At 37.3% G+C, this 17842-nt stretch overlaps 1 protein-coding gene across 1 annotated transcript in view; it reads left to right on the top strand.

Annotated features, from left to right (window-relative positions):
• LOC115218637 (M protein, serotype 5-like) overlaps positions 1 to 17842 on the top strand; it is a 943546-nt gene that overhangs the window by 291901 nt on the left and 633803 nt on the right. The window contains exon 2 of the mRNA XM_029788558.2: positions 17181 to 17228. The gene's annotated coding sequence lies outside the window, so the exon portion shown is untranslated. The remainder of the gene's footprint in view (positions 1 to 17180; positions 17229 to 17842) is intronic.

Here is a 17842-nt window from a genome sequence, read left to right as displayed (position 1 = left end):
TACATCCAAGACATACAACATTGATGGTGAAACTCTTGCAACTGTAATCCGGAAATTTCAGCAAGATTTCATTGGAAACAGTAGCATACCACAATGGTTAGCTCTGGCAAAGACAAAATTGATCCCCAAATGCAGAACTACCTACAAGGCAAAAAAAAAAAAAAATACCGGCCAATTGCACGCCAGAAGTTAATGTATAAGATATATATATATATATATATACAGCATGTTTAAACCTCTTCCTCCAGGACCATTGTGAAACCAATAACATTATCACTGCAGATCAAGCAGCTGGGAAGAAGGGAGTCTGGACGTGCTCAGCAACTGTTAATCAACAAAACTCTGATATCAGAGGAGCAAGGGAATAGGAAGAACCTAATTTCAATGTAGCTAGACTACAAGAAAGCCTTTGACTTCATTTTCCACTCATGGATGCCAGAATCCCTTCAACTTGCTAAAATTCCAGTGAGCATAGTCAAAGCCATAGCTGACCTGACTTCATCGTGGGCTTCTATCTTGAAATTAAACATAAAGAATGACTGTATTATCACCGATAAAATACAATATCGCAAGGGCATATTCCAAGGAGACAGCCTCTCTGTGATGTTGTTTATACTTTCTGTAAACCCCTTCTCATTCATGTTAATGAAGTCTGAAGGATATCTCACTGGCTCACAAGGTAACAGAAATACCAAAATTACACACTGTTTCTTTTTGGATGACTTAAAACTTTATGCAAACAATATGCATGTGATGAAAAAGATCCTTGACCTAGTTATAACATTCTCAAAGGATGTAGGATTGACGTTTGGTCAGGATAAATGTTGTTATATGATTGCGAAAAGGGGGAAAACTATAAACCAGACTAGTTACATCTCTATTAATGATTTCTCTATTTCCCTTCTATCTGACGAGGAAGGGGTGGATGGAAATATATTTTCATTATTTATTTTATTTACATTTGACAGATATTTTCATCATATTGTTTGTTGTTAACACAACGTTTCGGCTGATATACTCCCCAGCCTTCATCAGGTGCAGGTAACTTGGGGAAATTTCGAACCTGGGCTATTTTTCGATGTTATGATTATTATTATTATTATTATTATTATATTATTATTATTATATTATTATTATTATTATTATTATTATTATCTTACTACGGCACCTGTAACAAAACACTTTTCACTAAAGAATATTAGTTTGAAGTTTAGAACTCTCCGCATTCAATAAAACAGTGACCCAAAATGCATTTGTAGTGCCTGTTCTCATACCAATCTTTGGGCTACTTGACTGGACACTTGATGAAATCCGAGCCATTGGTGTGAAAACCACAAAAATGCTAACAAGCACACATAATTTCCACATGAACAGTGACGTAGACAGCAGCAACCTAAAACGAAAACAAGGCGGCAGAGGCTTAACATCGATCCAAAATGCCTTTGAATGTCGCCTCATATCCCTTCGGCAACATCTTTTAACTACCAAATGTCGAAGTGCATCCCTTGACAAAGTTTGCATACATGAGGCTGATAACGTCATAAGACTTAGAAGGCATCTCCTTGAACAATACTCTTTGTCTGATAACCTAGATTACATGCCCAAAGGAATTTATCATTTAAAATATATATGAACATGCCCAGATATGAAACTATATGCATGAGACTAGATACATAAACATACAAATTTGCACATACATGCATAAATACATACATGCATACATACATACATACATACATACATACATACATATAGTCATACATGCATAAATACATACATGCATACATACATACATACATACATACATACATACATACATACATACATACATACATACATACATACATACATACAAAAATACCCTCTTGTTGATGTTGAAATTCCAATGAAAGAGCTTTGGATGTAGGTTAGAAACCGGTTCCTTCTTTATTGGCAAGAAATATTGAAATAAACTGAATAGTTACATTCATTTTAGCAAGAGAGATGCATAAACATATGCACACATATTTATGTATCCACATCATGCGATACAATTCCATAAGAAGCATTATAGAGGACTGGAAATTGAAACGCTTTAAGTCCTCGTCCTTCGTATAAGAGAGAGAGAGAGAGAGGAGAGAGAGAGAGAGAAGAGAGAGATGGGTGAAAAAGGAAGCTGTTCCTTGGGTTGTGAGCAAGTAAATGACGAGGTAGTTAAAGTGGAGCAGTAATGTGGAGATGAGTTAGGGGAGAACCAAAAGAGGGACAGAGGGTTTGTGTAAGGGGTCAGAACTCTGTAATGGTGGGTAAACAAAAGGGTAAGAATTGGAGAAAAAAGAGAGCAAGAAACAATACCCGAACCCTGGCAGAAACATAAGTGCAGTATAAAAAATCTGGTATACACACACGCACACACACACACACAGACACAGACACACACACACACACACACACACACACATATATATATATATATATATATGTATATATATATATACATACATACAGGAAGAATTCACAAAAAATACAAAAGACAAAGACAGGCAGGTGGTGTAGACAACAAACAAATATATTAATATAATGCTCGGGAAGTGAAAATGTCTTTAACGTTTCGAGCCTACGTTCTTCCACAGAAAGGAACACAGAAAGAATCAAGGAGAGAAAATAAAGGATGTGTAGTGGCTAGCGATCTATCATGGCGAATGCCGGATAGAGGGGTCACACAGGAGAGCTAGGAAGAAGAGGAGATAATAAAGTAGTGGTGATCCCAAAACGAAGGTGGGCGTGCGTGTGTATAAGAGAGTATATATGTGCGTGTGGAAGAGGGCTGGTGACATTGACCTGTGCGTGTGCGTATGTGTATGTGTGTGGATGTTGGGCTGGGAAGTGGTCACTGCTAGTGTGTGCGTGGTGGTGGTGTGAAGAGATGTGATGTGAAGAGATGTGATGTGGTGTTGTGTGGTATGGTGGTGTATGGTGTAGTGGTGTGTGGTGTGGTATCGGTTAGGCTGAGGGTGGGGGTAGAGGTGGTGTATGCGGGAGTGGGTATAAGGGGTGGGGTGGGATGGGATGGGATGGATAGGGACGGTGATATATATATGTATATATATATATATATATATATCCGTGGCTGTGTGGTAGTGTAGTAAGAAGCTTCCCAACAATATATGATTACGAGTTCAGTCCTACTGCTTGGCACCTTGGGCAAGTGTCTTCTACTGTAGCCTCGAACCGATCAAAGCATTGTGAGTGGATTTGGTAGACGGAAACTGAAAGAAGCCTGTTGTATATATATATTTATTTATTATGTATATGTTTGTGTGTCTGTATTTATCCCTCATCATCGCTTGACAACATATGTTGGTGTGTTTATGTCCCCGTAACTTAGGGCTTCGGCAAAAGTGTTCAATGGAATAAGTACTAGGCTTACAAAGACTATTCCTAGGGTCGTTCAAATGACTGAAACAAGTAAAAGAGTAAAAAAAAAGGAATTAAAGAGATAGATAGATGGATAGATATAGATAGATAGATAGATAGATAGATAGATAGATAGATAGATAGATAGATAGATAGATAGATAGATAGATAGACAAACAGACATCCAGACACACATGCGTGCATCTTTTCTTTCTCACCTGTTTATCTTGACCATTCTTTGCGTTTTTCTAGTTTGTGTTTGCGTGTAAAATTCCAGAAGGAAAACGCGGACGGTAAAGTGTGTAAGTATAAATAAAGAAACCATTACACCACATCTAAAAAAAAGTTATTTAAGCTTTCATACAATAATTTTAACTTATAAAATATATAGTATTAGGAGATAGGGAGAAAGCTGGAATGAATTAAGAGTCCAGGGTGTGAGAAAGAGTCTAGAGCAATGGTTCCCAAAGTAGGCGGTATCTCCCCTCTGGGGCGGTGGAAAGATCCAGGGGGCGTTGAAGAAAATGGGGGCGATATTGGGGTGACCAAAACGGGGCAATGGATATAAAAACAAACAAAATAAATGGTTGATTAGGTTAAGTTTTATTTGTGAAATACTGTTGTATTGAACTTGCTGCATAAAATGGTCTCTGTCTGTGATAGTGAGTGGGGCGAGGAACACTAGGAATGTGGCCTTAGAACCAAGGGGGCGGCAGGCTGGAAAAGTTTGGAAACCACTGGTTTAGAGTTAAGAGACTCGAGTGTGAACAAAGTGGAGATGAAAAGTGGAGAGGGAGGAGAAATGCTTGCAGAGTAAATGCTTGAAGTAAGGCAAAAGGAAAGGGCGGAGTTCATGAGATGAAAGAAGTCAAGGGATAAAGCAAAGGAGTGATTAAATAAAGAGCAACCACACGTAATAAAACTATTATATTTGATGACATATAAAATGCACAATTTTCCTATAAAATGTCTCAAAAAATCACCCCAAGTCTTAATACACTAAAAAGTGTTTTTTTTTTTCTCGATATGCACTACTGAAATTGGGTTGCGCCAGTTACGCCCGTGCGTCTTTTACGCTATTAAATACTGTAATTGGCGTATGATGGCATTTGGGAGTATTCTAATCTTACTATAACCGGATTCAAGTGTCAGTGGTAGTGATGGTGAGATTGTGGTGTTGAATACATGGCTTAGTTTCTTTATTAACAATTAATTATAGTTTTTATATACAGAGCACTTTTGTTGTTGTGCCCTAGCTGAGCTCTTATGGCATTCTTTGATCCATGATCAACATCTTTTCCAGCTACGACCAATCTGTTACTATTTCTAGTCGTAGTATATCTTAAAGCAGCGAGCTGGCAGAAACGTTAGCACGCCGGGCGAAATACTTAGCAATATTTCGTCTGCCGCTACGTTCTGAGTTCAAATTCCGCCGAGGTCGACTTTGCCTTTCATCCTTTCGAGGTCGATTAAATAAGTTCTAGTTACGCACTGGGGTCGATATAATCGACTTAATCCGTTTGTCTGTCCTTGTTTGTCCTCTCTATGTTTAGCCCCTTGTGGGTAGTAAAGAAATAAGTATATCTAGGGGTACAGCGTACGTTTCCTTGCTTAAGACGATAGGTTGTACTTCGAGAGAAATGTTGGTGTTGGGGACAGCAGATTAGTAGATTTTTTTAAAGTGTCGGAAAAAATGTTTTGCGGTATTTGTCTCAGCTTTTAACGTCCAGAGTTCAAGTCTCACCTACAACATCTTTCCCTATCATTTCTCCAGGATCAATTAAATAAAGTTCTAGTTAAGTTTTGAGAGGTCAGTAGCATCGACTAATTGTTTTCTTTCAAAAATTGCTGGTTTTATGTCTAAACAGCAACCGTTATTATTATCATGTCAAACGACCATTTAGAAGCTTTTCTATTTGGCTTGAGCTTCAAAAGGTATTAATATAGTTTTAATTGATATTTAACTCACTAATATATAATTAGTGTATCTAAATAACTGAGTACAGGCATTCCATTGTACAGCACCTAAGCAAAATGTCTTCTAACACAGTCTCGAGTCAACAAAAGAAATTTTATAGATGGAAGCAGTTTATCGACTTACTTTGAATCCTGCCAGAACGACTGTCTTTATTCTTGGAAGGAAGATTTAATCCCTCTCCCAGTTTATCACCAACACCTAGCAATTTTGTGTCTTGTACGGAAAACATTCCGTTACAAGCATTTGAACCAGGTATCCGGTCTGCAGATGACCTTGTCGCTTTCTCCCACCCATAACGTAAATATCATATGTATGTATGTATGTATGTATGTTTGTATGTATGTATGTATGTATGTATGTATGTATGTATGTATGTATGTATGTATGTATGTATGTATGTATGTAGATAAATGAAAGAAAATAGAATTGTCATTCTTTATTTAAAAATCACTACAATCGTTTCGACGCATTCTTATACGTGGAGTGCATAAGTGAGATGTGCAATCATTATTTTACATCCAATGTGTTGAATATACCTCTTCGGGTGATTGTTTAAACAAGTTGTTTGTTAGAGCTTCTCGCCACTTTACTCAGTTGATAATGTAGACCCAGAGTGATGTGTTATTCCTCGCAGTTCACAGACAACACTAAAACTATTGATGGTTGTAGTTTGTGTTCTGTCTCGTAGATGACTACCAACTTACAATTAGCTGATCAGTGTATAGTTATATAACAATACTGAGTCAACTATAATACTATACGCTATATAATATCTTACGTTGAGCACATTCATAGTATTGTTAACTCATCACTAACTAGGTACCACTTATGCGTTAGCCCACTACTACGCTGATGGGCTAATACGGTATAGCTAGCTAATCTATAAGCAATTAACTCACCTTCACAGTCTGACCGAATGCGCTTTTCGGTGGTCACTCGACATGGTAACAATTACAGCCAGTCCCTGAAATCGCATCCTTATATTCTTGAAAATAGATGCCTTATATTTGGTTGGCTAAATAATTCGTTCAGTTTTTTTTTAATAAAATAGGACACAAGTATTAAACACAAAGCAATTTATTCAATCGCATAATTACCATTTCGGTCCAGTATCTTCTGTCATTTTGTGAGTAGATCCATTAGTCCCTGCTCAAAAACCTCTTGTCATTACTGGCGAAAAACTTTTCCATGTGAATCTTTACATCCTCTTCAGAGTTGAGAGTCAGTACATCCAATGAATTTTGAGGCGATCGAAACAAATGAAAATATGAAGGTGCAAGGTCTGGCGTATATGGAGGGTGCGGCAAAAAACCCAGCCAAACTCCAATAACTTCTGCCGTGTCTGCAAAGAAGTGTGCGGTCTGGAATTGTGGTAATTAAAGATAATGCCCTTGTGATTAATATGAACTGGACTTTTCTGGCGGATCGCTGCGTTTAATTTGTCCAGTTGGTCCCAGCACACATCCAAATTGACGGTTCTGTCTGTAAAAGCCCGTAAAAGATAACTCTCTTTCAATCCCACCAAACTGAAAGCATAACCTTTTCAGATGAAGTTTTGCTTTGGATGCTATTTGTGGTGGTTCACCACGCTTCCTCAATGATCGTTTGCTCTTCAAATTGAAGGCGATTCATTTTGCGCATCCTGTCGCCATTCTCTTCAAAAAAGGATCATTTTCTTTACTTGTCTGCAACGAATCTCACATGAAAATCTGTCGGATGAGGTTAACTTCATTTAGTTGATGACGTGACCAAGTTGATGCAAAAGTTTTTCAACACTCCACTTGGATATTTAGGAAATATATACAATCACCCTGGTCATATAAGACAGGTTGGTGTCGCTATTAATCTCAGCTGGCCGGGTGGAGCGAGGTGCATCTTGAACCAAAAATTTCCCGATTGAAATCTTAAAAACTACTTCTGGCACATGTTCCATACATATCGTCTCTATACACTACGCATATCTTTCTGCGTATTTCTGCCGCACTCTTACCTTTGTTTTTAAGTAGAAAAAAAAGCATGAGGTGTTGATAATATTCGTTTTAGTTCTTTATTTTCAGGTAATCCCAAACATACAAAATACAACCAGTCTTATCGCAATTTCGTGTCGAACTAAGTTGAAGTGTCGAGTATCAACGACTGCGCAAGCGCAAGGGAAAGACTGAGACTGAAGTTAGTTACTTATTCTATCTATCCGCTCAGTCGAAGTCGACTCTCGGTTACTCGATGGATCAGTGTTCTCCGGCCAGTTCTATCCTGGGTCACTTCTTTCAGATTGGCTATGGCCATTCCCGTGCCACTCTTGATGTTGTCAAGCCAGCGGGTTCTTGGTCGGCCTCTTCCTCTCTTGCCACTGACCATTCCGAGCATGATGTCCTTCTCCAGGGATTTTCTCCGCATAATATGACCAAAATATGCCAATCTATGCTTGGTGATCCTAGCTTCTAGCAACAGTTTCGGCTTCATCTGGCTAAAAACTTCTCCATTGGTGAGCCTCGCTGTCCATGGAATCCGTAAAAGTTTTCTCTAACACCAAAGCTCGAATGCATTAATTCTCTTCTGGTCAGCTTTCTTTAGTGTCCAGGTCTCGCGTCTATATGTTACTTAGAGTGCTTAAAGTTTAGTATCGACAAAACTGAACGAGATTTTTGTCGAACTCAATATAATGTATTCTGGAGCACATTATTATCATCCTTCATTAGTTTTGCTCATTTGACAACCTCATGCTGGAGCAACACCTTACAGGTCATATGTGTGGAAGCAGGATTCAGTTCCTTGCTATACTTGCAGAAAGAGTTAGAAATGGTTGCTGGAGAATTTCTGTTATTTCAACAGCCCTGCCATGGATTACTATGTGTTGAAAAAGACACCAACCGTTCTGCCTGCAGCACCAAGGCCGAGTTGGTGGCCAAGATCAAGGAGGTGTTCGAAGATCTTCCCACTGATACAATGAAGAATTCTTGTGCCAGATTCCAGAGCTGATCTGAGACCGTGGTGGAAGCTGCGGGGGCAGTTTTGAGTAAGCTGTTTTCTCCCAGCCATAATGTAATTGATATTTTTTGACTTTTTAAATACTATATTTTTGGATGGGATATTGTGTTTTACTTCGTTTTTGCATATTTTTTTGCAAGATTCTTTATGTGAATTCGTGTGTTGAAACAAAATTTGCTTTATCTAGGGAGAGTCATTATGCCAATACTAATAACGCACGCACTGCTTCAATTCCACTTCTTTACTATTAATCAATTGCATATTTAACCAACTGAGTAACAATAAAGGAATGGAACTGAACCAGTGTGTGTGTTATTAATACTGACGTAGTGACTCTCCCTTGATATAACAAAATATTGTTTTCTTTTCTTTTTATACAAGCAGCCAAATTTAGCCCAAACACCTTGTATACATATATTACGGGCTTCCTCACAGTTTTCATTTACCAAATTCACTGACAAGGCGTTGTTCATCCCGGGGCTAAAGTAGAAGATACTTGTAGTTAGATTAAATTCAAAACCATTTCTTAGCAAAGCGAGTTTCTTAACTACACAAGCATGCCTGTGGAAAACTGACTTGATGGCCATGGGTGGAATACATTTGATCACAGATCTATTCAATTAGACTTGGCACTAAGCCACAATAATCACCTTACAAATTAGTCCAATTACCTTACAAATTAGTCCAATTACCCAGTGGTTATACTCACCTAATTACTCCTGGCTAGTAGTTAGCCCATCACTATAATTTAGGTGGATACTCCGCAAGAGTGATATATAGTAGTACTCCCTTCCTCCAGTTGTTCACCGCTAAAACCACAACATTCTCCTGAAACCAATAATTCAATAGACTCCCCTCTCTCTCCACCTTACTCCACCACCGCCATTCTTCACTAAATCTTCTTCGATTTTCATCCCTTATCTGACTTTATTGAATTACAATAGCGAAAGGGGAAGGCGAAGACACTTGTTGTTGTTGTTGTTGTTGTTGTTGTTGTTGTTTTGGTTGCTGTGGTCGATGTTATTGTTGATGTTGTTGCTGTTGTTGTTCTTACTATTGTTGTTGTTTGTGTTGTGGTTGTAATTGTTTTTTATTGCTGTTATTGGTGCTGTGGTTGCTGCTGCTGCTATTGTCGATATATGATATATTATTATTGTATTACTTGTTGTTTTTGTGAGGGTTATGGTGGTGGTGGTGCTATTAGTGGTGTTGGTGGTGGACTGGTGATGGTGATGGTGTTACTGGCGCTGGTAGTAGTGGTGGTGGTGTTGTTGTTGGTGGTGGTGTTGGTGTTGTTGCTGGTGGTGGTGTTCATGTTGTTGTTGCTGGTGGTGGTGTTGGTGCTGTTGTTGCTGGTGGTGGTGGTGTTCATGTTGTTGTTGCTGGCGGTGGTGGTGGCGGTGGTGGTGGTGGTGTTGTTGCTGGTGGTGGTGGTGGTGGTGGTGGTGTTGGTGTTGTTGCTGATGGTGGTGTTGGTGTTGTTGCTGGTGGTGGTGGTGGTGTTGGCAGTAGTGTTCATATTGTTATTGGTGGTGTTGGTGATGGTGGTATTCATGTTGTTGTTGTTGCTGCTGCTGCTGGTGGCGGTGGTGTTGTTGTTATTGGTGTTCGTGTTGTTGTTGGTGATGGTGTTGTTGTTGTTGTTGCCGATGCTTGTGCTGTTCTTATTGTTGTTGCTGTTGAGGTTTATAATTGTACCCTTTGCTGTTCTTGTAAATGTTGCTGTTGCTGATGTTCTTGATATTATTATTTGTACTACTTGTTATTATTGCTCTTGTTGCTGCCGCTGCCGCTGCTGCTGCTGCTGCTGCTACTGTTTCCTTTCTATTTTTTTTTTTGCTGTTGTTGTTGTTGCTGTTACTGCTGTTGTTGATGTTAATGTCATTGTTGCTTCTCTGATTATCATTATTATTATTATTATTATTATTATTATTATTATTATTATTATTATTATTATTATTATTATTAGTATTATTATTATTATTATTATTGTTATTATTATTATTATTATTATCTTATTATTATATTATTATTTATTATTATTATTATTATATTATTATTATTATTATAATAATTATTATTATTATTATTATTATTATTATTATATTATTATTTATTATAATTATTATTATTATTATTATTATTATTATTATTGAGTGAGAGAGCAGTTCATGCCATCAAAGTGACACTGGGGTAAAATATACGAAGCCCAATATACCCATCATGACTACCCGTCTGATAAAGGTACACCAGGCACATGCATCACAACCATATGTGCGCGACATGGTGATCTCATATCAAGATAAACAGCACATGACCTTGCAGGTGGGGCCCAGTTAGAATTTTCTTCAGGTTGAGTAGCCCATCCCGTTCAAAAGGTCCCTGAATAAGGGTTGTTTAAGGATGTTGAAAGAACCACCCATGTTTCCAGAGGTGAATTATTCAAACCCCAAAGAATCCCTCTCAACACATGGCTATGAAGCTCCCCCACTACTTCTGCTCGTGATCAGAGATGCACATATCGTCAGCCACTAAGGGACATGCTCAACTGGTTAAGGTCAAACAACTGACAAGCAAATCTGTGGTATTGAGCAGAATATTTGCTGTAGCCCATCTTTTATACCAAGACAAAACAATGTTTATTATTATTATTATTATTATTATTAAAGACTCCGCCGGTTACGACGACGAGGGTCCCAGCTGATACGATCAACGGAACAGCTTGCTCGTGAAATTAACGTGCAAATGGCTGAGCATTCCAGAGACACGTGTACCCTTAACGTAGTTCTCGGGGATAATCAGCGTGACACAGAGAGTGACAAGGCTGACCCTTTGAAATACAAGTACAACTCATTTTTGCCAGCTGAGTGGACTGGAGCAACGTGAAATAAAGTGTCTTGCTCAAGGACACAACGCGTCGCCGGGAATCGAACTCACAACCTTTCGATCATGAGCCGAATGCCCTAACCACTAAGCCACGCGCCCTCTATTATTATTATTATTATATTATTATTATTATTATTATTATTATTATTATTATTATTATTATTATTATTATTATAATTATTATTACTATCATTATTATTATTATTATTTATTATAATAATAATAATTATTATTATTATTGCATTTATTGTTGTTGTTACCATTATTATCATAACAACGAAAGAAAAAACAAGTTCATAATGACTACAACCATGATCACCACCACTACCACCACCACCACCACCACCACAACCACAACTACCACAACAACAACAACAATTAGTACTATTACCAGCAACAACAACAACTAAACAAAAGTACCACCACTGCCACCGAAACCACCACCACCACCACCACCACCACTACCTTCTGCACTACAATCAATGCCATTACAATTACTATAACCACCACCAACTCACCTCAACTACCGCTACTAGTACTAGTACTACTGCTGCTGCTGCTGCCTGCAAGCATCAGTAACGTTACCACAACTACTACTATTACTAACACCACAAACCATTGCTGCCATTTTCACCATACCCACCACCACACAAATCACTATTACTACTACTACTACTACTACTATTACCACTACCACCAGTACCACTACCAACACTACTACTATTACCACTACCACTAGCACCACTACCACCACTACAACTATTACCACTACCACCAGCACCACCACCTCTACCACCACTAGTACTACTACAACTACTACTACTACTACTACTACTACTATTACCACTACCACTACTACTACTATTACGACTATTACTACTACAACTACCACCACCACCAGCATCACCACAACCAGCATCACCACCACCACCACCACCACTGCTACTACTACTAATTGAGTTCCCAGGATTAGTACAACTGTTGCTTCTGTTAGCACCGCCCCCACCACCATGATCACTATTTTTTCTACGAACACCACCACCAACAACACGACCAACACCACCGCCGCCGCCACCACCTACGCTGCTGCTGCTGCTAATACCACTGTTGCCACTATCAACACATCATTAACAATAATAACAACAAAAGCGATATAAAATGGAACTAAATTAAGATTGATTAAAAATTAAAAACGAAGAAATGATTTCTGGCAATTACTGAATACAGGTGATGGCGGGGAAGACAAAGGGAGAGGAAGGAGAGAGTTTGCGAGAGTGAGGGAGAGAAAAGTATTTACATGCACATGCAAAATATGTATGTACATTGTAAATATGTGTTTACGTATATGAATGTATATATTTCTTTATTGCCCACAAGGGGCTAAACATAGAGGGGACAAACAAGGACAGACAAAGGGATTAAGTCGATTACATCGACCCCAGTGCATAACTGGTACTTTATTTACCGACCCCGAAAATCCTTACATACATACATACATACATCCGAAAGGCAAAGTCGATCTCAGCGGAATTTGAACTCAGAAGGTAACGGCAGACGAAATACGGCTACGCATTTCACCCGGCATGCTAACGTTTCTGCCAGCTCGCCGCCTTGTATATGAATATATATGTATAAGCGCATCATATGTAAGTGCATAATAATAAAGAGGAAAACGTAAGCAAAGTGGCAGAAAGAAAGAAAAAGGCAGGCAGTAGGAATGCATATATACATACACACACACGCACATGCATACACGCGCAAAAAAAACGCACCTATACTCCCTACACAACCCCTCGTCCACACACACAGACCCGCGCGCATGCACATACCCATACATACCTCCTACTCTTGCACTCTCTGGTCTTTGAAAAAACTTTTTCTTCACCCATTCCCTTTCGGTCATTTCAATATGTGACCGCGTGTGTATCGTTGGCGATTTTCTTTCTCCTTGGACCTTTCTTTTTTCTATCTTTCTGACGAAGAGCTCCGCCCGAAACGTTAAATCCTCCTTCTTTCTTTCCTTTCCTGAGCGTCCAATAACGCTATACTTGTTCCACGTCCTCGCGTTGTTGTGTTTTCTCTTTGTTCATGTTTGGATTACATACATACATACATACATACATACATACATACATACATACATACATACATACATACATACATACATACATACATACATATATATATTATTTTATATATTAAGGAATAATACATTCGTAACTATTAAAATATCAAAATATAGAAATAGTTATTGAATTATGATAAAATTATCAAGAGTCCTGACGATTGGGGTTGCAGTTAAGACATGTTTCTGATAAAGACTGCGTGTCTAGAGAACGTTAAACGCACCTCACGAAAGACATGTAGGAGAGACATTTGGAACTGAAATAATAAGTATTAAAATAAAATTCTAGGGTATGTGTGATGTATATTAGGATTGGATGAAATGCATGGGGGGACTTCTATCTCAAAATAACATATACATATATATATATATATATATATATATATAATATATATATATATATATATATTATATATATATATATATATATATATATATATATATATATATATATATATATATAGAGAGAGAGAGAGAGGAGAGAGAGAGAGAGAGAGAGAGAGAGAATGGGAGAAAGCGCTAATATATGATCTAAGTTTACGATGTATAAAAACATATAATATACAAATAAATATCTGTAAATATAAAACCGTCCGAATTTCTGAGAACCTAATTTCTTTTAATATACATATAAAGTGATGGTTTGTTGCCAACTTAATGTGGCAGTCCCAGGAAAGAGAAGAATGATGTTGTTATTTAGCCCCAGTAAACATCGTTTCCTGTTGGCTATGTGACACAAGCGTTCTGTGTCCTTGAGATTTCAAACAGGAACGATAAGCGCCCCCACCCAGCAAAGCTGGCAACCAGAGGCTACTTTCAGAGCCATTGCTCTTCATCAGTCAGGAGTAGCTTGGTTTGCTAGCTGAATTATTTTATTACAACCATAATGGTCAACACATACATGGGACAGCACAGGACAACACGTGCAAAAAATGTTATGATGTGTTTGAATGATACCTATTATTTAAAAATATTGATGATATTATAAAATAAATATAAAATAAACAAAGGTGGCGAGCTGGCAGAAACGTTAGCACGCCGGGCGAAATGCTTAGCAGTATTTCGTCTGTCGCTACGTTCTGAGTTCAAATTCCGCCGAGGTCGACTTCGCCTGTCATCCTTTCGGGGTCTTTTAAATAAGTACTAGTTACGCACTGGGGTCGATGTAATCGACTTAATCCGTTTGTCTGTCCTTGTTTGTCCCCTCTGTGTGTAGCCCCTTATGGGTAGTAAAGAAATAGATATAAAATAAATAGGCTTTTTCTTATGAGTAAGGGATATTCCCTGTTGCTTCAAAGGCCCAGCGGTTATCTTCTTTCTTTTATTTTATTCTTTTTTCCAATGCCGATTAAGTAGGGTCCCTTGCACCCAACTTTCTTAACACAGCTTTCCAGCTTTCCTCAAACACACTTCTCGGCAGGGTCCTTCTCATCAGCCCTATCTTGCTCTTCAGATGATATCTGAAGTACCGTAGCAAACCATGACCAGAGATGAAGGACCCCGTCACGAATCTTTGCATCCTAGTCTTCCATATATATTCTTTCAGCTGCGCAACTGTACATAAAAAACATGCCTCACTTTCCTTCGAGAGTCCAGTTGGCGGTATAATCTTTATTATAGATTCAGCCGATAGCTGAACTCTTCCCAGATGCGACAACATGCAACATATATACGACCACTGTATCGCTCCACCACCGCTTATGTCTCTCTGAGACATTTAGAAATTCAATATTTCTAATTTCGGTGATCAGTAAATAAATTTTACTGATAATATGATATACTTGCAGAGAGGTTGCAGTCATCTCAGCGAGCGAGACTGGCTACCCTGAACTGACGATGAGCAATAGACTCAAAAACATATGTCTTCAGGTGCTTAGTCCCAGCTGGCGAGGGTGATTGCCTCCCCTTTGCAAATATAAGTACACAGAAAATGTGTCAAAGCCGACAGGAGACGTCGATGTTTCCTAGGGCTAAATGGCGGTGTGGTATAATTCCCTTACGGGATTGTCACATAGAGTTGACGGTATACGACCACTGTATCGCTCCACCACCGCTTATGTCTCTCTGAGACATTTAGAAATTCAATATTTCTAATATATATATATATATATATATATATATATATATATATATATATATATATATATATATATATATATATATATATTATATTATATATGTGTGTATATATATATATATATATATTATATTATATATATATATATATATATATATATACATATATATACATAGATACATATACATATATGTATATATATATATGTATATATATATATATATATATATATATATATCTATATATATATATATATTATATATATAATATATTATATATATATATGTGTGTATATATATATATTATATATATATATATATAATTATATATATATATATATATATATATACATATATATACATATATGTATATATATATATGTATATATATATATATTATATATATATGTATATATATATATATATATAATATATATATATATATATATATATATATATATATATATATATATATATGTAGATAGAACTAAAATCCAAGCTGCGTTCGCTTGAGGCCCCATCTACTTATTCTAGTGTTCCAAATCTGTGTATACATATTATATTTGTGTGAAGTGTTGGAAATTCTGGAAGATATTTTTTTGCATAGTAATTATATATCGAAACAGGAGATTGGAAAAATTTTGTCGTTATTCATTCGCCATTACACGTTTTATTTGCTAACAGGAATCAGAAAGTTGTTCATGTAATATAAACATGTAAGAAATTTCGTAAAAGAAATTCTTCAGACAGTGAACCAAATAATGCATATTTGATTCGCTGTCTGAAGAATTTCTTATAGGAGATATCTTAAATGATTCTCCTTCAAGTACAATTTTGCAACGACTGTTAGTGAATGCAAAATAAGTAATGGTGAATGAATAAGTAATACTAAAACCTTTTCAATCCCCTTGTTTTGATATGTATGTATATATACAGAGGGACAGAGACAGACTGAAAAAAAGGGAAATGTCCCTTGCTTTTGAAAACTATGGAAATATTTTTGAAAAACACTTCATTTAATTTTTCCACAAATAGGCGCAGGAGTGGCTGTATGGTGAGTAGCATGGTTCCGGGTTCAGTCCCACTGCCTGGCACCTTGGGCAAGTGTCTTCTACTATAGCCTCGGGTCGACCAAAGCCTTGTGAGTGGATTTTGTAGACGGAAACTGAAAGAAGCCCATCGTATATATGTATATATATATATATATGTATATATATATATATATATATATATATATATATATATGTGTGTGTGTGTATATGTTTGTGTGTCTGTGTTTGTCCCCCCAACATCGCTTGTAGGTGTGTTTACGTCCCCGTAACTTAGCGACTCGGCAAAAGAGACCGATAGAATAAGTAGTAGGCTTACAAAGAATAAGTCCTGGGGTCGATTTGCTCGACTAAAGGCGGTGCTCCAGCATGGCCACAGTCAAATGACTGAAACAAGTAAAAGAATAAAAGAGTAAAAGAGTAATATATATATATATATATATATATATATATATATATATGAATGGCGGTGCCCCTGCATGGCCACAGCTCATGAGCTGAAACTAGATAAAATGAAAAAAATATATATATATATATATATATAGCAGTAACAATGTATATGTCGGGGAAACTGTACCTGAGGTAGTGCATTTGAATTACCAAGAACCAGTGGATTGAAGTATATTAACAAGGCAAATCTCAGACAGCAACAATAAAATAGCTTATTTATTTTTATTTATAGATACACAAGCTGGTGGCGTACGAGCAGTTTCTCACTGATGTGGAGGTGGTAAGTATGAGCTTCACTTTAGTAAGGGGAGGTCCTGTCAAGAGAGTTTGTATGATGTTATTCTTGTAGTCCCCATCTGGTGGAGTTTTCTCTGTCCAGGAGTGCTTTTGTTGCATGTCTCTTCCCTTAAATACTCTGGTCGTTATGCTCATATGATCTCATAAGATGGTGTATGGTATATACTACAGCCTTTGAGAGGCAGCATTCCTGCAATGGTCAGTTAGTAGAATTAAGCAATTACAAGATAAAGATTGTTGTGGATGCATGTTTGTACCGCTGTAGCATGCAAAATGAAAGTGATATTATCTAAGAATGGGAATTAAAGAGTTTATAATATGTATATGGGTTCTTGAGAAATACTTAAGCTCCTGGCTATATTAGTGAAAAAAATCTAGATTGCATAAATCTAGGATTAGGCCAGATTATGTTTTATTTTTTGATTCTCATTGGATTTGGAAGTAGGTTGCTGTCCTGCTGAACAGCTGTCTACCAATAGATTGGGGATTCTTTCATTGATGCCTGTGACTAGGTTTCTTATTGTAGCTGACGGTGGGCGGGTGGTGGGACTATCTATGAATATAAATAGGTTCATCATTAGACTTTCTCAAGGTTTA

This window comes from Octopus sinensis, linkage group LG1, assembly GCF_006345805.1.
Source record: "Octopus sinensis linkage group LG1, ASM634580v1, whole genome shotgun sequence".
Classification (NCBI taxonomy): domain Eukaryota; kingdom Metazoa; phylum Mollusca; class Cephalopoda; order Octopoda; family Octopodidae; genus Octopus; species Octopus sinensis.
This window is presented reverse-complemented; position numbering and strand designations above follow the sequence as displayed.